We start from the raw sequence: 24,085 nt of genomic DNA on the forward strand, positions 1-24,085 counted from the left end.
ACCAATATGGAATAATATAATCTGCTGTCATGAAATGCCTGAATGCAAAAGGAGACAAGAAGAACCAACATGAGAGAAAACACAGAATGACAGTCAGAACATGTTGAATGAGGAGTGATTACTGGCACGTTCAACTAAGAAGGAAAGATTTCTGGCATGCCTACGTTTTGAGAAAAAACATGGAAATGGTAGGAGAGAGATGAACGCAGAACTATATATAACAAGCAGAGCACAGTAATGATAAAAGCCATGCATATTTGAACGAGAGAAAAATAACAGTAAGGTGAGATACCTGGAAAGGTCTGTTCCATAGGGATGGAGTTCAGGGTTAGCTTCAGCTTGCATTTGAGCAATAATATGTACATTTGAAAACTGTTTCTTATCAGCAATGAGTAAGGTAGGGCAGCAGGAAAACACAAACTGAGTAGATTTGACACAGTTGAACTGTAAATATGAGGCTCGTGTAAATCCAACCCAAGTTAAGCTGAAAATAAAAACAGAGGAGCTACTATTTCAGTCTAAATTTCATCTTCATATTGAATTAATCTGAAACTTCCATTTTAAATTTAACTGAAGCTGTCACAGAATTTCCCATCTGCCTTACAGGAGGACTGCAGACTCTAGCAGACTTGCCTCATCATGTAGAATACGTCTGCTGTGAAAAGGATGGCTTTTTTTCTAGAACAGAAGGTAATTGGTAGAACAAGAGAGAGTAGGAATCATTTGAGATTATACAAGTACTTCAGCTGGGACCTTGAGTGATTTTTTTTGATGAATCACGGGGTTGAGTAAGACAGACTTTTGTAGCAGTGTTTTGGACAGGCTAGAAGGAGGGAATACACATGGCAGAGGGACAGAAAGGAAAAATTACAGTGAATAAGCCAACACATAACCAACATAGTCACAAGGGTTTGTGGTAAATTTATTTTCAAATCCTGGCAGAGATTTAAATGCATATTCCCTGTTAAATACATTCTGACTTATTAATATCAGATTGAAGAATGAAAACATTCAGAATATTATATTTGATGTGTTTCCCATCCATTTTACACTAATGGCACAACTGATATAAGCCAATATGAAAATCAATGCTGAATATTTGGCACAGTATAATGATACATGGCAGAATCCACTGGGAGCTATTACATTCAAAAAATTAAGAACCTGCAAGGAAATAAATACAAATTATATGTAAGTAAATTGCACAAAGGTTTACGGTTTCAGTGATGAAAAATGGTGCCATCTGTTAAAATTAAAGCAGCCCTTAACAGGACAGGAAATTACTTTCAAGTTAAACATTATCAGTGGAGAAAACTGTAAATGCGCATTTTTAATCACACAGTAATTTGCTAGTGTCCTCAGAAATAGTCCCACATCCTTAAAATGTGTTCTCAACTTTGAGCTCTTTGAACAGCCAGGAAACCTCCAGCATACGAGGAGGAAAGAAAAAAAAAATGTGCAATGAAAAAGATACACATAGTTATAGAAACGGGAGTTTCTTTCATCTCTGTTAGCACCTGAGTACCATTTGTAGGTAAGAGTAGGCTAGAAAGGACCTGATTACAGAAGCATTAATGTCTTCGTTGTGCTGAGCTCGTCTACCCATTGCCCAAAGAGCATCTGTTTTATAGATGAACAAAGAGGACTTCAAGGACAAGGACTAGAAGAAATTTGTGTTAAAATGCAATTATATGCTGAAAAATGAGTCTATAAGTGGTGTCAGTGAGTTCAATGTTCACTGTTGTGAGTGACTCCTGATAAGATTTACTTGACTTACAAGGTTTTCTCCTTTCCACCACTAAAATTCTGCCTGAGATCTGAACATCAGGTTGGGCTGTTTATGGTCCATGCGTCATCACCTACAATAAAGAGTCTACATTTGGGACTTAATTAATACGGCCAGGTCAGAATTCAGCTCATTCCTTCCCAGAGATGTGTTGCCTCTGCAATGCTAACTGATGTAAAGAATACTTATTTTTCCGCAGGAGTCAGCAGAAAGACCGAAAATACACAGGACATAGATCTACTGTCATTTCTTGCAGCCACTTTTCTGACCACATACATTTTTTTAAAATAACACATTTTTTTTCACTTGCCACAGCATTTGCAATCCTTACTCAAAAGGGTGTTTTGCCAGAGAAAGCACTTGAGCTCTATGGAAAATTATTGGCACGGCTACGCTGCATTTTGCAGCATCCTGCTTTTACTGAGGTTTGTTAGTCTAGAAGTGCAAGTAATTCTTCTAAGTAAAGGTTGATTTCATTTTTCACATTCATAAGTTGGTCTCTTCCATTTTGCTTACACAATAATGTGCATATTATTCAAATATCTACAAGCTGCGGAGGGGTGGTGATTAACCTTTTCTTTCTTGTCTACTCCTTCCCTTTCCTGTCTGCCAGCTGTGTGATATTGGGCAGAAATACTTATGAGAAGGCCTTTCTGACTTCTATAGTAAGACTGCTGATTAGGGGATGAGCCAGAGATATATTACATATGGAACTTCAAGTTCGATCTGGGCTTATGGATAATAACAGCACTTTGTCCTCACTGCTACTGGAAGAGAGTGATATGGGCAGAGCTACCTCATGCCAAATTGCCACAGACTGACATTCTTAATTTTCAGAGGTAGGAAAACTGCCACCTCATTAAGAAGAACACTGTGTTATTAGTTTATTGGCATGGTACCAGCATCGGAAAATGCAGCATGCATGTCCTTGTGACTAAAGGCAAAAACCTGGAGAAGCTTATAGCAAATTATTTCTTTGGACAGGAAGCAGGGAATAGTGGCTTTAAAGAGACCTGAAACAACAGCTAATAGTAAAGAACTTTCTACTTGTGACTATATCCTCCCATTCCATAATATCGTTCTCATCGGTGCATTTTCAGCCTCTTCAATTATTTTAAAGACTCATGAATTTAAGGCAAATGATTGACATTCTAGCATTGAAAACTTCACAATCCAACAAAGGAGAGACGGTATCACAAGAAGGTCAAAGTGCACTCCTATCATAATGCAGATTCCTCCCCGAATTCCCCACCTTCTACATTCTAGTGACACATGGGAATAAGATTAATAGAAAGAAAAAGCAGCTTTCATTCTGAACAGTCTTTCTGAAAATCAGCATTTCCAGCATTTCAATACTTATTTGCCACAGCAGGGAGCTAATCCTTTAAAAAAACCCAACCCAATCAGCCAGTCAGCCAACTGAACTGAAAGAATAATGACTTCTTTGAAGTTTTCTTTCACTGCACTGGGAAAGTTCAGATGCTCTTGCTGGGACAGTTCAGATGTCCCAACCTGCACTAATTACAAGACAAGTCCTTCCCATTCATTTTCATTGTTAATTGCAAGACTCCGAGGAAAGGAGGTTCATAATGAGGCCACTGTTGATTTTTGCACAGGTATTAGTCTCTAGCCAAGAGCTAATTCCAGCTGAAAAACTTTGTTTTCAGGCTTCTGAAAATGCTCTTTCATTCCTAAGATGTTTTAATTGACATGTAAACTATCATACATCTTGTTTTTCTTTCACGTGAAAGATTACTTGCAAATGGAATGTATCTAAAATGAATGGCTCTGCTCCATCATTGTATACTGCCCTTTGCAGAAGAAACAACGCATCTGAGAGATGCATTGTTTCTGTTGGGATTTACAGCCTCCTATTTCCTAATTATTCATGATGTGTTATCCATCATACTGCAAACTTCTTCACAGGACTAGCAAAACCAATGTGTTCCAGTTAAGGAAAACTGCTAAAACAGAGCTACCGAAAGCATATGCCACCTTGATATAAACGTCTGCAATCCTTTATTAATTTTGGGGGGTATCGCACCTGCTGAAGTTTCCTTTTATTTTTTTAGAGCAATGAAAATTCTCAAAATGAATATCATCAGAGAGTGAGGTGAATTAAGTGTTCACTGAAATGATAGAATTTATCTAATCTTCATACTGAGAAATGATTTTAACATTTTTCAGTTTGAAAAATCCTGATCTGCTTTAATTGGCCATTAAAAATTATAACACAGTTGTAGAACTACGCTGTTAATGAGTAAAAAATATTAACTAAATATTTTAAATTGAGTATAAATAGATTCAGAAATACCAGCTGGGATTAGATGGGTCAAAAAACTGCTTCCTGATTATAAGCACTTTACCTCTAGGTCACAGATTAAATACAGGAAAGGTAAATAATGAATGATAACGTTACCATTAATAACTGCTTGGGGATATGGGGAAATGAACTTGCTTATGTCTGACCATTTTCCACTTTAGTGATATCCGTGTTTCAACCACAACTCGTAAGTGGATGGCTTCTTTGCAGTCTTGACATTGTAGAGAGATCATTGTTGGTGAACTGATATTAAATTCCACTGTCTCTCTTGATTATAAACAGCAATGGGATGAAATCTGTGTTATATCTGCACCTGAGACTTAATCCTCACAACGCCTTCTAGCACTAGTGCAAATAATTTTTACAAAATTGTTTTGTAAAATAAAAATTAAAAAATATTTTAAAAATAAAAATTACAAAATTATTTCACACCTACTTGGGGTTACGGCTGGCTATAACGGTTTGTAATTTAGAGTAACACTTCTTCCCTGGCAATAGGAGAAGTGAAGAGGAGAGGACACCATTGCCCAGACAGAGGTACGTAGTGCCATGTTAGCTACTGTGGGCCAGCCCAGCCAGCCTTCAGCTCCACACCAAGAAGCTCGTGGCTCTCCATAGGCTCTTTATCACATCAGCCAGCACTATGAGAGAGTCTTGGACATCCTGGGGCACCTCAAGTGGTCCTGGACATCACTGTGTGGGCAACTGGACAACCTTCTTATTGCTTGCTTTGCTGTTTCTGCTCTTGCCTTTGTTTTTCTGCAACCGTCTGATGAGTCAATGACTAAAGGAACTAGGTTTCTTGTGGGTTTTCAGTTCCTGGATGGCAAAAATATTATAATCAGAATGCTCCTATAGAACAAAATCTTCCAGTGAGAGAATCCAACAGATACATTAACCTTGATTTCTCTTCTTGTAGTGGACCCATGCAGTAGGTCTCCAACAACCACTGTACCAGATGCTATGCAGAGCTCTTTTTGTTGGGTGGGTAAGAAAGAGAAATACTGCAGTGCCAGAAGATACACAGGGTGTCTATACAGGCAGCTCTTGTTGCAAGTTTTCCACCAAGTCCCACCTGGAATTTTAAGCACTTCTACCACCCAGACTCAGAGCTATAAACTCTGTAACTCTGCGTTTCTTCTGTTTAAATGGATTTCTGACCCTCCACATGCAAACTAAGAAGCAAAAGGACAGCAACCAGGACATTCATTGGGAAGTTTAGTTTACTGAGCCAAGCACACAGAATGTTTGGTTTTGTTGTTGTTTTTTTTTCATTCAGCTTGTAAAACTAATGCTATTTAAACTGAATCACAATTTACATCCCTGTTCAACACCGCTGATAAGGCAGAGTACAAAGTGATTAGAGCATCACCAACAATAGGTCTTTCAGCAATTTCCATGTTAAGAAAAGAGCCATCTACACTCATTTTCTTTCTTTCCATTTCTGTCCTAGAGGTTATGATGCACCAACGTATTTCCATACATGTTGCAACGGTATGAGACCACACGCACAAAAATAAATAATCAAAAAGAGCAGAAAGTCACTTCAACCTTCCTTTAATCTGTTTGCTCAAATCTGTCATGTTCTGCCCAAGGTACTGTCATTTGTACAGAGTATGCTGCACTAAAGCTTCAATCATACTATCCAAATATGAGAAGTCTGGAAGTAGCCATAATGAAACCTATGTCAGACGACCTCAGCTCACACTAAATTCCAGCAGCTTCACATCTTCAAATACAAAGGACAGCTCTTTATTGCAGTTTTGGAAGTGTGTCCATCTCTCAGACTGAAATTTATACGTCTCAGTATTTGTAGTGATTTATTTTCCTCTGTAGCATTTGCAAAATACATGTGAATACAACAGACTGCGCAGTTCATTTGCCATTTCCGAGAGGTCTGAGCCAGTCCACTGAAATTCTTTGGAGCTTGCCACACTTACTTGGCATCCTAAGCATAAAGGAAGAAGCACTATCAAGAATCTACTGCACAAAAGCTGGCTACAAATATCTTCCTGATGATAGACTAAAATCACATCTCTGGAGGGACAAATTCCATATCTATACAGGTTACTAGCCCAAATTTATCAGTCTAGAAAAGTCACTTTGAAGCAGAGGAATAGTTAGCGGGTCAATTGAGTTGGCTTGTAGAATCACGCCAAGAGGGTGAGCTTCAAATGATGGGACAGATAGATTTGTGTATTTTGCTCATTGGAAGACTGTTTCTTGGGCCCAACAACATCAGTAATAGCTATTACCACTTAGTCTAGGATTAAAAACTCCAATGCAACCAACATTCAAGTTAACGGACTGTTTTGGGAAGAGCATGATACACTGAATAAATCCCATACATGTTTGTTCCATACAGGAGTGTGAAAAGAGCTAGAGGCCTAATTTCCTTCAGAAATCAACAAAGAATTTATGTAGTGTATGTATGTGGGATGCTAAGCTTGTATATTTATATATCACCATTTTTATTCCAATTTCTAGTTGGTTTTTTTTAGAATTAAATATTGTTACAACACATAGGTGCCTAACCAGATTCTCTGCAGTTCCTGTAATAAAGCCAGTCAGAAATAATGTAGGAGTTGGATATGTCCAGTGCAAGCCTGCTTAAAGTGTAAAATATTTCAGTGCATCAAAATAAATGTGAGGTCAAATAAAAAGGGGTATATTAAAACCCATTGCAGAGCCCACCTACTACTTAAACTTTCCGATTGTAATCTAAGGCTTTGATTCTGCATACATGCATACATTTAACTTTGAGCCAGAAGGAGTGAGATTTCTTCTAAAAATTAAATTATACATATGCAACCAGAGAATTAGATTCTCATACACAGTGTTTACTCAAAAAAATAAAAGAGCCAGAAAAATGTGCAAGACCTGAGCGAAACAAAGAACAGATTCCTTCTGGAAGAACTAATACAGCGACTTACATCAGAATCAGATTGGGTTTAGCTGTTCAATATCTAGACCTTTATGCACCACATATCTAACCTGGATTACAGTCTGACTAATCATGTATCGAAAGCTTTGTGCTTCTATTGAATCACATGCCTATGCTGAAGCAGTCCTTAAATATTTATAAATAATGAATCCTATAGACACCAGAGAGAGTCTCTTGCAAAGCTAACCACAGTCTTACATGAAATAGTAAAAATCTTTATGTTTACTGAAAATACAAGGATTGAGGATACTTGACACCTTGCAGGATCATGCCCTATTGCAATTTCATTTGAAGACTTGCCACCTGTTTCATAACTGAAAAAAAAATAAAAAGCTTTATTCCATATTTGATCAATGGATCAAATATGTTTCAGAGACTTAAATCATTAGTAATACGGTCATAGAAATCTTATACAAATCGTTCTCTCTTTGGGAGCACCCTAAAGAAAAATCTTCAAGGAGGAAAGAATATTTGTGTTCCTCCTCGTAGCAAATTTCACCCTCTCATACTTTATGGAGGAACGCAAGTCTTTCCTGCAAGAGCCAAAACCTTAAATGTATATTTTTCCAGACTTCACTTTTAATTTATTGAAAAGGCAAAGACAATGCAATGCTGTAGGTATAATCAGAGTTTCACAGCAAGGCAACATGTCCTAGTATATAGAGAATCAAGGCAAGGAGACCATAGACTTAATTCTCCTCTTGGTTCAAACAGCTTTATACCATTGCAATGCCACTGACTTAAAGAACAGCCTCCAAGTACGCAAGACGAAGCAAGATAAGTCAGGCACTTTGGACTAAGTCCATCCATGTACTCTGAGGATCTGTTTACATCAGCAGAGACAGGCAAACGCCCTGTGTTGAGACCGTGCTTCTCTAGAAACCAGAAAAATCTTAGGACAGCACTGGGCATGAGCTAATGGGCCCTACTGAGGGGCAGCAAATAAACTGGCTGAACTGGGTGCCAGGCTAGCCTGGCTGTCTGTTTGGACTGAAGCTGACTTGCATTGAACTAAGTGTGGGTTGAGGTGTTAATGCCATATTTAATGCATCACTGTAGGTAGATACGTTCTTTGGGACACTGGCTATTATCCTCTCTGGGGCTTTCAATGGCTGCTCTCACTCCCTGCAACTTGGTTTTCACACTTAAAAAACATGAATGTAAGAATATCCATGCTCCGCTGTAGAGCACTTTCAGATTTTAAGGGTGAAAGGCAGATATTGATGTGAGCTTCAATCCTCAAATCATAAGAATAAAGATACACAATCATGTCTGATAGCCTGAAAACTACCAGAGTACTGCTAAAAAGTATGGTAGCTCAGTGTTGCTTTTACTTGTATTCGTGCATTGCCAATAGAGTCAGTGAAATTGCACAGATAGAGAATACAGCAGGTTTTTGATTCACAAATTACAAGGGTGGGGTTTTTTTTTCCTTTAAAGCAGTTCTAGTGGAAACAAACAAAATTTAAAAAAATGAGAAATTATTTCCCTCATCATGGCAGTATCATGTATAGATTTACCTCTTTATTCTTTGGAGATTTCTATGGCTGCATGAACTATGAAACTTTTATATCCAAGGTACCAAAATACGGGCAAATGCAAAATAACTTCTACCACCCGATCAAAGCAAATGTAACCTGGGGGCGGGGGAGGAATCTGTAGACCAGCAATCTCCATCTATTCACCTCTGGATGACAACAAATACCTAATTCTTTAATTTCTCCAAAGTATACAACAAATGCCTCTATTTATCTGCAATGTAGCCTGTCAAAACCAGCCTGGCAAACCATCAGGAGTTGGAACCATTTGTGGTGGAACCTCAGTGTTATTTTACTGACTGTGGCAGAATCCCTGGGTAGTTTTGTTGGGTTTATTTTATGTACACAATATACAAGAGTATCTCTAAGGCAACAGAGAGCTCCTGAGCAGAGACCAAAAGGCTTTCAAAAAAGATATTCTGAGAACAGCCAGCTCAAGAAAACACTTTATTCTGAGCTTTATTGGAAAGAAACTCTACCATTACAATTATTAACACCCTGCTGTAGACTCAAGTAGAAGCATATTTTTATAATTTAGACTATACATTTAAAGTATTTGAACTTCTGAAGACTTACACAATGAATTCATTTCAACACAAGACAGGGTCCTGGACACAACTGAATATATCAGCGGTGACCAATGGGAATCTTAAGTGTTTATCACTTGCACACATTTCAAATATCTTCTTTTGTAACTGCTGCACCTCAAGAGGGTGAAAATCAAGCCTCAGTTTTGAAACTAAAGGCTCTGTTTAAAGGATTGGTTGATTGGATAAAGACAAAGTTTGGATAAGAACCAGCACAAGCATGCCTACAGATAAACACATTCCTGTGCTGGGTCGGTTTCCCCTTCAAGAGTTATTTATATGGGATCTGTTAACAACTTCTCATAATTAAACGCTGAGCAAAATCTTGCCTGTGCAGTTGGGTCTGGCTCTGCAAGGCTGATTTTTTTATTCCGTGCTATTCTCTGTAATCCCATAGACCAACACTTTGCTACTATGGTGATGGGCAAGCTAATTGTAAAATCTAAATTATAGACTGATAACCTTAAATTCCTTTAGAAGAGAAACATATAAATCACCAAGAAATGAAATAACTATGTTTCCAGATCAAAGTACTAAAACTAAAATGTCTTATTAACAGCCATAGTAAACTCTGCCACCGTACTTTGAAGTGGAAATTCAGAGAATTTTATGAAATTCTGTAAATCTTGAATTACACTTGGAATGCATTTCCACTAGGTTATCGGAACTGAGCAGCTACTCTATGAACAGTAATAGGTATAGATAAAGAAAAGCAATAAAATGATTACCACTGTGTGGAAATTATGAAAATGTTTTATTAAAAGTATTCATTTGGAAAAAAAACCCTGCCGCATATATTTCAGCAGTGTTATAGGTTTTCCTGCAGGCCTGCGTCTGAGGACTTCATATGAATAATGAACTGGCTTGTGTTTTTGTTGTTCTTTTCTTAAAAGAACATTTCCTTTCTTATTCCGGTGTGAGCCAACATCTTGACTTGTATGCAAAATTAAAAAAAAACAAAACTGCAACAGAAGATTTAATAATACTCCTGTGCTCGTTTGAGCTCAAACCTCCAGCCAGTGACAGGTATAGATTTACTAAAGGTCTAAAAAACTAAACCAGTCTCATGACCTCATGCTGCTAAGGTCAGTGCCAACATGTTAAGTGACATGTTATGATACAGGGCTGCCTGAACCATTGCTGAGGCTTTCAAGGAAGATGCCTTGCATCAGGCTTTCAGAAGGCAAAACTCCTGTATCACTTGTAGCCTTTCTCCTGATCTCTAGAGTACACAATATGAATACATTAAATTTTAGTCATTTACCCTTAATCCTGAAAACCAGGAGAAAACTACAGCCCCCAATTTTCAGTTGAAATTCTTTTGCATTGGCAAAAACACGGATGGTGCTCATAACAAATTCCTAGAAGAGAAAGTCCATCTAAAGTGAAGTATTGGTAGCAGCTAAGGCTGCCACCTATCAAACTGTTAAAGCATAAAGTGACCCAGTACAACTTTGTCACCTAATGTACTGGTGGAGCTGCAGGGCAAACTGCCTTCATAGAATGTATTGCATGGTCTGGGAAAACCCAAATCTAATTTAATAGTAAAAACCAAATAGAGTTCAACAGAAATTACTCTAAAATCAATGGAATTGAATCTTCTCAGTTTGGGGTTTTTTGAGCATCCTAGAGAACTCTGGTTAGGGTATCTCATTGCTTGTTACTTTATATTTGATTTTGCTAAAGGATATGGGACTCTCTTTTCTTTAACAAGACCCTACTCTTGAAATGGTCTTTGTTCACTAGAGCGCACAGGCTGCAGACATGGTCAGCTTCCACCGAGGGGACTGGAAGGGAAAAACATTTACGCTTCCCTGCTCCATACCCACATGCCAGAATCCACCACAAACTGGGCCTAAGAAAACAAGACACATTCACTAAAATGAGCAGAGATTCAATTACAGAATTAATCCTTTTGAGCAGGTGGTTTCTGGTGAATCCACTGCCAGAAACAGGCTCCATATCAGGTAAATCCAACTTCTACTGCCAAGGAGTTAATCAAAAAGCTATTGTAACTTATTACTTGTCTAATTTGGGGCCTGCAAAGCATTGTAAACATTTCCTAGTTATTTATAAGTAGCACATCAATTATCTATGCCCAGATACCAGGGCAGATAGATAAATCGATTATTTTGTAATTTAACAAGTGAATTATTGTGTGTGTGTCTGTGTGCGTGCACACTATTCAGCAATTTATCACGAAGTCTGTTTCTTACATCATTTGGCATCTTTTCCACTTTTGAAAAACTAGCAAAAACAGCAAGGAACCCTTAAATACATATGAGTAGTCTTCAAAAATGCAGTAACTCATACTAACAGCTTTAAACCAGGAAATCCAAAAATAAGGTTCTAACATTAATGTTCACTGGCCCTAGTTACGCATCATTGTATGGACAAAAGAGCTGTCAGAGGGGATCAGGAAAATCTGGCCTTTTAAATGCTTTCACTGAGGGTGGCTAAGACCCAAAGTTTCAGAGAAAGTGAACCTCTTTTCCTAGTATAATGCACTATACCAATTATGCCAAACCCAGCAGGTGATTAGCTTATGCCCTGAAGCATGAGATTTGATTATTCTTATCTTGGTTTGCATACTGGAGCTACAAATATTATTAACGGCCATAAAATCATCCAGCCTGTAAAAAAAAAAATCTAGCCTGAAAGTTTGATTTGATGACCTCTGTACATGGCTAATTCCAGAATGTTTCTTACGTTTAATCTAAATGCTTTAGCTATCACATGGTCGCCTGTATTCATTCATATCACAGGGCGTGATTACAAAGCTAACCATTTTGTGTGCGCTTTGGCCTTTGCCTACAGCATGTTTGAGCTTCATGACTGCATTGTTGGTAAGAAGGTTCAATAGAGATTGCCAGAGCTACTGAAAAGTCATCCAAAGACCACTGACATCAGTGGGAAATTTTCCATGGATTTCAATGGACTTTGGGCTAAGCATCAGTTGAGCTAAATCACAGTGCCTAGTTTTGATTGTAGCTCTGAAGGATGATTCCCAGTCCTGTTTAATTAGGGTGAGCCACTAAGGAACAAATCATAACATCTTTAGAGATTTTTCCCCAGACAACCCACAAACCAGACTGTCACAGTATAGACTATTTCCACCAACACACGTCAATTTACAATTACATAGATTGGATTTCAAGTACCATTCTGCTGCCCAGTTATTCCACCTTGATTTTCTCATAATCCTCCAGGTTTTAATATATCACCCTGCACAGAGAAGTGAGTTAGTGCAGACTTATGTTGATAATTTCCTTCAAAATGCAAACAGCAGCTACTGTTTTCTGAATGCTTGGCTGAGAGAAGGTTCTTGGATAAATAGCCTCACTTAGAAAATATATTTGCAAAAGCCTTTGAGAAAGTGCGATGTATATGACAGTTTCAAATGGTGCTTTAAGAACACTGTACTTGACCTGACAGAAAACTGAAGACTTTTTATAGGAACTTCCAATCCAGATGTCCTTCAGGCAACCAGCTAAATCATAATAAATTGTTTATGAGTGTTTGGTCTTTGAAACAAAAAGAAAGTAAAAACTGAATCAAAGACCAGAAACATTAAATCAATCACATCAAAAACACACAGTGTTGAGTGTTGCTCAACTGTTTCAGGTTGTTTGGTCCACCTATGACAACCTTTTAGGATCTGCACTTGCAAACAGAGTGAAAGAATGTTTGAAAGACCTAATGGCAAAATCTGCAGCTTTGAGGTTATGATTAAATTTATTTTTTTTTTTTTATACAGACTGTCAAAGACTACATCTTTCTTTTGTTTCAAAGTGGGAAAAGTTTAGTTCTTGAAACTCAATAAAAGACTGAAAAGGTAATGAAATCTGCAGTTTCTCCATTACTGATCCGAAGGCTGCTACATTACCCAGGAGCAAGGAAAGCTGTATTGACACACAACCAACTTTCCAGGAGATCTTGGTAAGAAAAGGAACCAATTGGATGATTTAGCTGGTGCCTAAGGTCAGTTTGTTGCTCTGGCCAAGTTTTCCTATGTGAGTTCACTTAAGGACTTCAGTACCTGCGTTCAAAATTCAGATGTCATTGAGACCCAAATACATCTTTTCATCTGCATCCCCTGAGCCTCTACCCACCTGTTTCAGCCAGCGAGCATGGAGAGATACCTAGCGCTGAGCTGGAGCATTTCAGGCTAAGACCATTATACCACCCTATTCCTTCATTGTAAGTCAAACTAATTGAATTATCAATTGCACATATCTGCAAATCGCTTAATAGGTGAGAAATTTCAGGATGTAATAAAGGGAAAATGCATTGTTGAAACAAACTTTTGCTCTGTATCTTCCCAAAGAAGCAACCTGAAAGCTAACTTAGTTTGCCATTTAAATCTGGCAGTATGACTTGTAAAATACTGAACTGTAGAAGAATTTCATTAGTTGATTTAGTGCAAATGTGAAATTGGGAATCACATCCATTCACTCAGGCCCTAGCAGCAACTAAACTGGGCTTTTCTGATCTCTCTTATCAAGTAAAAGAAAGCCAAACCACTCTATGAGTACTGAAATTTCTCAGCTGCTCCCTTTCCAACAAAGTCTCAGCTAAACTCAATTTCTAATTTTGACTTTGAAATAACTAATTGTGCATATATATGTGTGTGTGTGTATACATGCTAGAAATGTGTGTATGCATGTGTATACTCTCTATATACACCTCTGTGGATAGGTACCTCGGAAATCTCTTAAGCAGACAGATTGAATACGCTTAAATTGCTACAGCTTAATAACTTCGCAGCTGCACATGAATTGATTTTAGTACTATTATACTGCCTTATCAGCAAAGCCCCTGTCTAAGGAAAGGATTTGTGTGTGTGTGTGTGTGTGTGTGTGTGTGTGTGTGTGTGTCTGTGCATGCATGCCTGTAAATAAGTGAATTTTACTACAGCAGTAGTAGAACACACAAATCTAGTTTTAAAGTATTATCTTCAGTGTACAGAGATCACTTTTTTATGGTGGTAAGGTTAAGAGAAGAAGGAATATCTTATGAACAAGGTGCTGGACTAGGACTTCAGAGGCTCAGGTTCAATTCCTCACTCTGCCAGAGGCTACTTCTGTGACCCTGGACAACTTGCAGAAGCAGTTAAGCAAATGCTTAAGTCATCTTTTGTTCAAAAGGTAATATTTCCTTTCCCTCCTCTTTTGTCTGTCCTAGCACATAAATTACAAATGCTTTACACCAGCACCTGGGAGGTGGTTTGGCAGGAGTGTTATTCTTTGGGTTTTTTACTATGGATAAATACAGCACCCTGCGCAGCTCAGCCTTGATTTCACTTTACAACCCAGGAACTTCACTGGCACACAAATACTTAAATAATTATACTTTGCAGATGAAGTCCAGAATCATTGTATTGCACACACTTCAGTTCTCAGTAATCTAAGAGAATATACATTATTTCATATAAAATATAGGATTACTAGAAGAAAAAAAAAAAAAAAAAAAGGGAGGGGGTGGTAGTTGAGGAAAAGAATAATTAGCCTTGTCTGTATCCCTGCGAGGTATCACTGTGCAAACTAAGAATACAAATGTAAGGGTTCAATATGTAAATAGAAAATGTATTTACATTATTATAGCAAATAGAAGATTCAAAGTTACAGTTGTAATTGAAGATCATTATTTTTATAATACCTTCTTTGTAAGCTGCAAAATATTTTTATGACAACAATCTAGAAAAATGGCTAGATTAGAATTTGAATGTAATAAATTAAGAGTATTCAATGTAAGACAAATGTTAGATTTGGTCAACGGATCAACACACCAAACATAGCTTCAACTTTAAAATATTGTTTTTCATGCGTGGAAAGTGTTCAGCAGGTTACCTTTTTTTTTTTCCCCTGCCATTTTGTCCCCATTTTTTTGGTTCTTTCCAGCCTTCCACTGTTAGATGGCCAAGAGCTGGGCAAGCGGCTCCCTCTGGTGCTGATACCAATGTGGCTCTCTAGGTTTTACAGATCTTGCTCTCTGTATTTCAGTTTAGGACCTGATTATGGAAACTCAGTATTATGCAGCACTGGGTTTGGTAGTCTGTAAAATAATTTATTGTCATAGTTATGGTTTAGTTAAGCAGTGAAATTGTCTTTAGAGAGATAGCTCTGAAAGCACCACACTACTTAACGTGGTATCATCACGTGGCATCTTATTCACAGCTAACCAAAGATAAGATAGGACTTGTTGCTAGCATTTACACATTTCCCACTGCTTTGATTAAGAATCAGCTTGCATTTTTAAAATATCAAATATTTTCTGAATTAATGTGGGATTGCAAAATGGCAGCTCAAGTATATTATCGTCCGAACGTCAAGTAGCTTGCTTCGCTAACACCAGGCACAACTTTTTGGTTAAGATTACATATTCTTGGTGATTACATATTTTTTAGTTCTATTAGAAGTTTCACTCAGTTTTCTGAAACTAAGTCACTGTAGTACCATAGTTACTACTGCTCTGAATTTCTGACAGGTTACCTGATCCTGTATAAAATATTAGAGTAGGGGAAGAGGTACAATAGTTGGCATCACAGATGTTTTCATCACAGTTCTATGATGGGATTAAAGGTCTGTCACAATTTTCATTACATTTTCCTAATTATTCAAAACTATTTTTAAGATGTGCAAAAACGCTGCGTATAACTTTCTACCTAGGAAGTTATAGTTCTCAGGGAAATATATTTATATCCAAGAAGAAAATGAAATTTTAAATACTTTGTTATAAAGTGTTAAAAATACAACTGGATTCTAACTTCTCATCACAAATGCTGATTTCTTTCACAAATACCATCTGAGTTTATATTAAGCTTTTTTTTTTTTTTTTTTTTAAGAAACACTTCATTTTATGAATAGCCAGGCCCATACACATAGTGATGCCTTGTTATTTTGGAAGAAACATGCTTGAAAAGAATTAAATACTGCCATTTTACAAAAGCGGAACAGCATCCATCAGGGTTCAACAAGATTTTCCTGTATCAAACTGTCCTCATTTTCAAAGGCCGTTACAAAGGGAAGGCTCACAAGAACGAGATCGTTCATTGCACTGTTGGTCTCCAAACCAAGAATGGATGGCAGATGAAGAAAGAGCTATGGCTCCCCCATTAATAGGAGGTTTAATATTTTCTTGCTTCATCTGCCAGAGCATTTACACAATTCTCATAACTTTTGAACTATGCAGTGTTATACATAATGATCTGAAGAGGCAGCACTGTATTTTTTCCATCCGCAGTGAGCTTTCCAAGCATTCATTAATCTTCACAGCATCTCAGGGTAGTAGTTCAATTTATGGATAGGAAAACAAAATAGATTGATTACCAGAATATATTTTAATGTAAGTAAGTGCCGTACAAAGGCATGAGATTGAAAGCGCCCCCAGTGTTTCTTTCTTGTGGACATGTGGCTCCCAAGACCTCGGACATGGGTATGCTGGAAAAATCTGGCACAGCATAATTGCTGCATCATAGCCCCAGCAGCTGGGTGAAGAGAGAGTATGGGAGAAGCAAAGACCAAATTATCACATTGGTTCTCCTCTCTCTTTGTAACCCAGTCAGTGGCAAAGAGCCACTGCACACTTATGAACTAGGCAAGGTAAAGGGAGGAAAAAAGAAAAAAAGACAGAAAAAAGTTTCTCTCTCACTGTTATGACAATGGGGACAAGAACAAAGGCAATGCAAAGTGTTGCTAAACAGTCAAAAAGGAAAGCTGTGGCACCCTTTTAAGGTCTTCTCCATCATTAAGATTCCAAATGCTACAAGATTTATGTTTAGGTAGAGATCTTACTCCTACTTATGCCAGCAAACTTACTAAAAATACAGAAAGTTACAAGTCAACTTTGACCTCAGCAACAATCTGCAAAAAAGTCAGTGTTGCAAGAGTACAAAATGGCAGATGTGAATGAAAAGCAATGAAATCATTAGGTTTTGCATTTTCTAAAAATTGCTCTGTCCTAAAATGTTAGTTGCAGCAAATGTTCCAAAACAAGAGAAAATCTCTTTTTCTTTAATGACCACTTTAAAGCAATGTTTACAGTTCAGTTTTGTTCAGCCTTTGCTTAGACCTTCACTTGCCAAATGGTACATGTCTCTAGATACTCTAAAACGTGCCAAACATAGGCTAAAAGTCAATCTACGTTTTTATATTTGGAATTTTTTAAAAACAAGCAAATGAAATAGCAGGGAAAAAGTAGTGTTAACTACGCGTCTTTCATTAATTCATTAAAGGCACGAAAGTTGACTAAGTCACTGTCCGATTAAAAGAAATGCTATTTCTTCATATATACTGGCTGCATGTACATTTGTTGTACATATTAACTTCAATAACATTGCTGCAATCTCTATGTCTTTACACTGAAGTTTGAATCAGACCACACATAATTTCTTTTGTGTATTTGCACTATCATATAGCATACTGCATGTGTATATATCTATATATGCATGCATATTTTTTAACTGTCTACCAAAGACGAGAAAAGTTCTCAAATGGATTGATGATCATCATTTAAAAAGTGCCTCCGAAAGTTTATTTCATGGACCACACTGAATTTATTTTTCTGACCGCTCTATTTTCACATTGTATTCCAGTTCTTCCACAATTTACGGTACTTTCACAGGTTGCAAACGCACAAACTCAGCGCAACTGTGGTAAATCATGCGATAAGAACTCATAGTAGAGTGAAGCCTCAATTCCTTGGGACACAAAATGTATTGATTATTTATTTGTACAGTGTCTTGCACAAGCAGGTGATGATTTTGGCTGAACCTCCTGGTTGACCAAGGAATACAAACAATAATTAATAAAACCTCAGCACTCAGCTCATCTATGACTTAGTAACATCTAATTTTCATTTTACTGCAATAAAAATTGCTACCTGGCTATGTCTTTCAGTAAAACTTCATCTGCTTTTAATTCTAATTGTCCAACAAATATGCTTAATTGGAGGCAATCCCAATTTTTCCAAGTTCAGGAGTTTGGGTTGTGGGGTTTTTTTATAAATATAAAGTCAAATTATATCTCAGCTGGAGGTGATGCTTTATTGAAAATAACAGATAAGCCAATTCTGAATAACTGTTTAACAAAAGAAAAGGCAGGAGTCAAAAACGAATACCCGTAAGTATATTCCTACTTCCTTAAAATGGACTTTCACCATATTGAGTGTCGGCAAATAACTATATAAACATTAACAAAAGTTCTGCTTCAAATTTCTGTTTCAAAATTCAGAACCCCCCTGTGCTGTTTTCTGGCAACGGAGATGGAAAGTCTCCCATCCACTTCAAAGAAACAATACACCCTCCCCCTTTTCCTTCCTCTGAATAATAAAGTTCCCCTCAATAGGAAATGGATCAAATCCTAAATAAATAAATAAGCGCATCTGGTATTTATTTATCCCAGTCCTTGGAAATTTTATGCTAATTGCAGCTCTGTTACTAAGGCTCTGGAAAACATCTTATAGTTGGGTTTATATTATTTTACTGAAATGCACAAATAGAAATGCTTTCTTTCCCAGCATTTCTCCCCTCTATATAGTGTATGAAGTTAATAAGCTGATTAACAATATAGCTGATCAATTCCTTCCACTTTCTTCTTGCGTAATATAAAGTCCCATTACGAAGTCCTGTGTTCTCAGCTCATCAACAATAATAAAGACAACTAAAAAGTAAAATCACAGTTCCCCACTGCTTTACCCCTGTTGTAAACTAGTGCAGCTCCACTGAAATGGCCAAAAATCAGGTGGACTTCGGTCTGCATTTTCACAGTGGCGTTTCAGGGTTGAACATGGCTACTTGTGTTTGCAACGCAGCTTTACAGATAATGAGGCATTTATTATGCTCAATTAGTAGCAATTTATCATCGCTAAATTCAATTTATCATCTTTTCTGATACATGTCTTCTTCCCAGCTTCATTCTTTCTACTTTCAGTCCCCTCATCTTTCCCATCTTTCTCCTTTTCCTACTGTGTAGGTGGCGTGTCCAGCCTCTTCCTCCACAGAGAAAAGGTACCTGAAAACTTCCCCCAAAACACAGTCCCTCTCCTGAAGCTCAGTGCTTTTTCCTCTGCTAGGGAAAAAAGGGCATGGTGGGATTTGTTCCAAAGTCTTCACGTTGGTAAAACTACTACAAAATTTCATTTTGGAAATATACCTTGAGGTAGATGCATACTTAAAAGCAAAAAAGGCTTCAAATAATTTATATATTTCTGGCTTTGCAAAAAGTTCTCCAGCACACAAGACTCATGCACAAGTATTGCCATTTACTAGAAAGTTGCAGAAATCAACCTAACATCTGGTATCACAACAATATGGTCATTTCCGTAACTAAAACTGGTCTCCTGTGAAATCTTAATCTTATTTATGACAAAACCATAGTCTTAACCATTTGGATACGCAGCAGATTTCTGGCAATTACTCCTCTCCCCTGCATGGACCTCCACAGACAAATGTTCAGACTTAAAGCTTGGACCACCAACACATGGAGCCAAGGAGAAGTCTCACTAGCGGTCAGCAGCAGTAAGCTCTTACTCTGTGCACTGAAAAGCTATGAAATGAGTGAGATATCTAGTTTACCAGCTTGTTACATGAGAAAATACATGACCTATACAAGGCTGCAGTTTTAGTCTGGTCTTCTAAAGCAGCGAGATCTACATAACCACACTTTATGTGCACTTCTACCAATTTTTTAATTGGTTGGTGATTTCAGTCCAAACTATCTGAGGAACATGCAAATTTGTTGAAAGAAAGTGACAAAACAGGTACGAGGAACTCTGCAAGACTCTGAATACTTCTCTCAACCTCTCAGAAAAAAAAAAAAAAAAAGAAAAACCGCAATACATTACTGGGCACGAGAAAGATGAATGAGAGAAAGAGCCCTCATCAGTGTTTCAACTAGGGAAGGGTTTCACTCTGCAAGACAGAAATCTTCGGAAAAGCAGCTTTCATTAGTTCTGGCATTTCTAAACAAATGTATTAAAGTACCATTTTAAATGGTCACAACTTCAGCATACTTTATTGAGCTCATCCTGCTGACTGCGATGCGATTGTAAGACTGTAAAAATAACAGAACTTGGCCACATACTGCACTTGGGTGCTCTGAACCTCCTGCTCCTGCAGACGGAGGCGCACATCGCAGCGTGGATCTGGCACCTGCAGGATACCTGGCTTGCAGGGGTCTGACAGTGGGCAGGTGCCTGAGAGTATCCTGCTGCTCCGTAGAGTGGAGGGCTCATCACCTGAAGATCTCCTGCTGAGGCCAGGCTGATGGCCCCAGCATCTTCCTCGCCATTAAATGAGCGGTACGTTTGACATCCTGTACCACTTATGGAACTTGTACAAACTGCTATCAAAAGTAGGTAAAGGTTGTTATCCACACTTCTGTTTCTTTCGCTTAAGCTTATTTCTGCCAGGTATCAAACATTTTGTTTCTTTAAGTATTCACTTTTCTTCCTCAGAAACATTTGCAACTCTTGCAGAAGTTTCATACCCATCTAGTGGCTACAGCCTGTAACTGAGCAACAAAAGCCACAGGTTGGCTATTTACACTTGCTACTGAATCGCTGCACAAGCACAGATTAGGCACTCCCTTCAGGTGCTTTTCCCATCAGTAAAAATTAGGATATTGATAGCTGCTCACTACTGAAAAGCACTATGAGATTTCAAGTAGAAGTTGAAATAGGATCCAACAGTAGTATTAGTAACTGTACCGACTTGGGTACAATAAATTAATTTCTTTGGTGTCTGGAAGACTGTATCTCCGGTTTGCCATTACAAAATTAGAGACTCCCATCCTGTGGATTAAAATACAAGAGTCCTGTAATACTGTTTACCATCTGAAAAAAAAACCTCTCAAAGCTATTTTAACAAGAACTAAATGGGAAATGTACTGTACCTCTACCAGAAATTATGGTTGGAGATTTAATTTGCCATACACCTTGATCAGCAGTATGCTCTACCCAGTCAGGGATCACCATGTTGACCCATGAACTTGAGCATTTCCTTGCAGCTCACTGTTGCTTAAGGAATTATCATTATTATAGCACATGGGGACAACCATGTTCAAATAGGAAAATAAACAAACAAAGAATCTATTCAAGCAATGACCCGTCAGTTCAAGAATTAGATTATGCTCAGATGCACACACAATATAAAAGATAATGAATAGTAAAAAGGGATATAGACAACCCTTCTAGTGAGTCACCAATTCAGTTTTCTAAATGTTCTTGATGTTCAGAGGAAAGACATTTTAAAAGCTCAGATCCAAGTCTGTCCTCATTGAGTAACTGTTCTTTGGCAAAGAGGGGAGACAGCGGCTGCACTGATGACACAACCGGAAACACTCTTTGACGCTTTCCAGTTTACGGAGATAAACAGTAAACTTTAACACTGACAAATTAACTCTAAATAATAAAAGTTACCATCTAAATTGTCTGATTGCACCGACAGAAACTCTCGTTGAAAACACCTTTACATGTAGATTCATGAAGTTTATGGAAATTTTTGCTTGAATAAGGACAGTAGGATTGAACTCAGCAGCTGAGATATTTCAGGCTGATAAAACACTCCATTCAGAGAGTCTTGGAGAAAGCACTAAAATCTACATTCATTTCATGAAATAACTTCTTGGATTTGGATTCCATTAACCTTACTCAAACGCCTACTCAGTGGCCACAAGGAATTCAATCCTACCGGATTTTGCATGTGGCTATTTAAAGAAAAAAAAAAAAAGAGAGATGGTAACCAATTTTTGAAGGACTCAGCATATCTATATAATTGTATTCTGTTTGGCAGCCACGGGCCCAAGTAATCATACAGTGAACTGAACCTGCACCTCTTCAGCTGCTGGTCAATGTTTTTGCACAGCGGATGATTTGTCGGCAGCATTAAAGGGAGCTCTGACTGCACGCAGTCCACGAGGAGATGATAACATCCGGACAGGCGTATGTTACACCACCAGTTGCAGATCATGTTAAAGATTGTCAAGGCAGTAGAAAGAAAACTCAGGTAAATGTAAACCCTGTGGCTTAACAATTCTCTTAAAACAGGCAAACTTGATTCCTTTCCTCATAGCACGCTTCCCTCCGTAAGAACAACAATATTTTATTCCAGCCTTTCGAATATATCCTGGCTGTAAATAATGGATCAAAAAATACAGTCGTGGATACAGGAGAAGATAGAAATAAAGCAACAGAACAGGATAGCATGAAAGAGGAGCTTTCCTCACAGCACTGCAGGAACACTGCTATTTTCTGCTGAAGGATTGAACTCCACAGCTCCTGCTTATTTTTAAGAGGCTTAAAAAAAACCTAATGATAGAATCATCAAGATTAAAAAAAAAAAAAAACAAAAAAAAAACAACCAACCAACCAAAAAACCCAACCCGTTTGCTTTTAATCAAAATATGTAATCAGGACGCCTAAGTGATGATTACCTCCTGCTTTCAGCCTAAGTCACTGAAGCAGCCCATAAATGGGTTTTTGCTCTTTCCAGTGCCAGGGATGCGTCCCTTCACCAGACAGGTATGTGCAGTACGCTCCCTTCACAACCACCTGCTCTCTCCCTGTATTTCAAGAGGACAGTGGTCACCTACAAGCTAAGAGACACTGCAGGAGTTCAGTAAACACGGGACCCATAGCAAGAAAGCCACTTTTTAGTAATGGCACCTTTATTACCACAAACGTGTTCACAACTGTTAGTGCAATTAATTATTGGGAGGAGGAGATATGCAGCAAAAGACTAAAAATTGCCTTTACTGGAACACAATTCATTTAGATGATTTATGGAGTTCTTTATTGTTAGCGTCACAAGAGCTTTTTCAAAACAAGAGAAATCATTAAATCCCATAAACCACGGACTATCGCCGCAGTTAGCTGGTAATTGATATCCTTGCTCGTGCCATTTATATCACTAAATGGAGCTGATAAAACAAAAATTAGTAAAGCGTGCTGATGGAGAGCAAGAGCCTGCAACATCCCAGAAGGAAGCACGGGGATCCTTTGCCTCCTTCCCTCCTCTCCAGCCACGCAGAAGGAATCGCTCCCCCCTCGCACGCCACAGCCCCCAGAAGCCTGGGGAGGGGGAAAGGAGGGGAATGAATTTGCTTTTAGAGGGAGAACCCGATTGCTATCCTACCCCCCCCCCCCCAAACCTCTGCCCAGTTTTCCCCTGGGGGAATTTTAACTACTTCTGTCTCCTTTTTAAATGCAAATAAAAAAAAAAAAAAAAAAAAAAAAGCTTTTGTGTTGCAGTTTTCTGTGGGGCTTTTCAGGAATCCGGCTGGGTGGAGAAAGTGCAAGATAAGAAATCATTTTAAACAGAGGATTGGTGGTTTTAAACAGTTACCAAATAACAGCCAACACATGTGCACGGCAAAGAAACTCCCAAATACAGAGCAGGCAGGGAGAAGGAATGTATATTTTAGCGATGAAAAGCAAGCAGGCGTATTAGAACAGACTCGGAACGACGGGAGAACAGCACCGAAAATGCAAATAAATCAGCCCAGATTCTGTGAAAAAAAGAGGAGCTGCTGCTAACCCTGAGCAAATGCTGCTGCCTCAAAGATGGAAATAGCTCCCTTACCTTATTACTAATCCTCGCTTGCACCTGCTCTGCAATCATACATACTTCGAGGTGCTTAATACGAAGCTAAATTGACGGCTGAATTTAAGAATGTCTTCATACACCTCTTTTACAGATTCAAAAGGAGATTCTTAGGATCGTCCTCCTCAGTATCCATTAGCTTCCCAAAGAATTCCAATTTTCTTGAAAAAGAGGAAAAAAAAAAAAAAACAACACCACGGTATGTCTATATATACAAACGGGCACTGTAATAGATCCAAAAAAGAGGGAGTGAGGGAATCTGAGAGGTGTCACTACAAACTTGGCAAGCGAAACGTATCCTCAGCAGG

The 24,085-nt window shown here is 38.1% G+C and overlaps 1 protein-coding gene across 1 annotated transcript in view; it reads right to left on the reverse strand.

Annotated features, from left to right (window-relative positions):
- NLGN1 (neuroligin 1) overlaps positions 1 to 23,861 on the reverse strand; it is a 399,023-nt gene extending 375,162 nt beyond the window's left edge. The window contains exon 1 of the mRNA XM_087740075.1: positions 23,757 to 23,861. The gene's annotated coding sequence lies outside the window, so the exon portion shown is untranslated. The remainder of the gene's footprint in view (positions 1 to 23,756) is intronic.
- Positions 23,862 to 24,085: the final 224 nt, after the last annotated feature.

This window comes from Nipponia nippon, unplaced genomic scaffold (genome assembly GCF_047370975.1).
Source record: "Nipponia nippon isolate SJK-2023a ecotype South Korea unplaced genomic scaffold, ASM4737097v1 scaffold_7, whole genome shotgun sequence".
NCBI lineage: Eukaryota > Metazoa > Chordata > Aves > Pelecaniformes > Threskiornithidae > Nipponia > Nipponia nippon.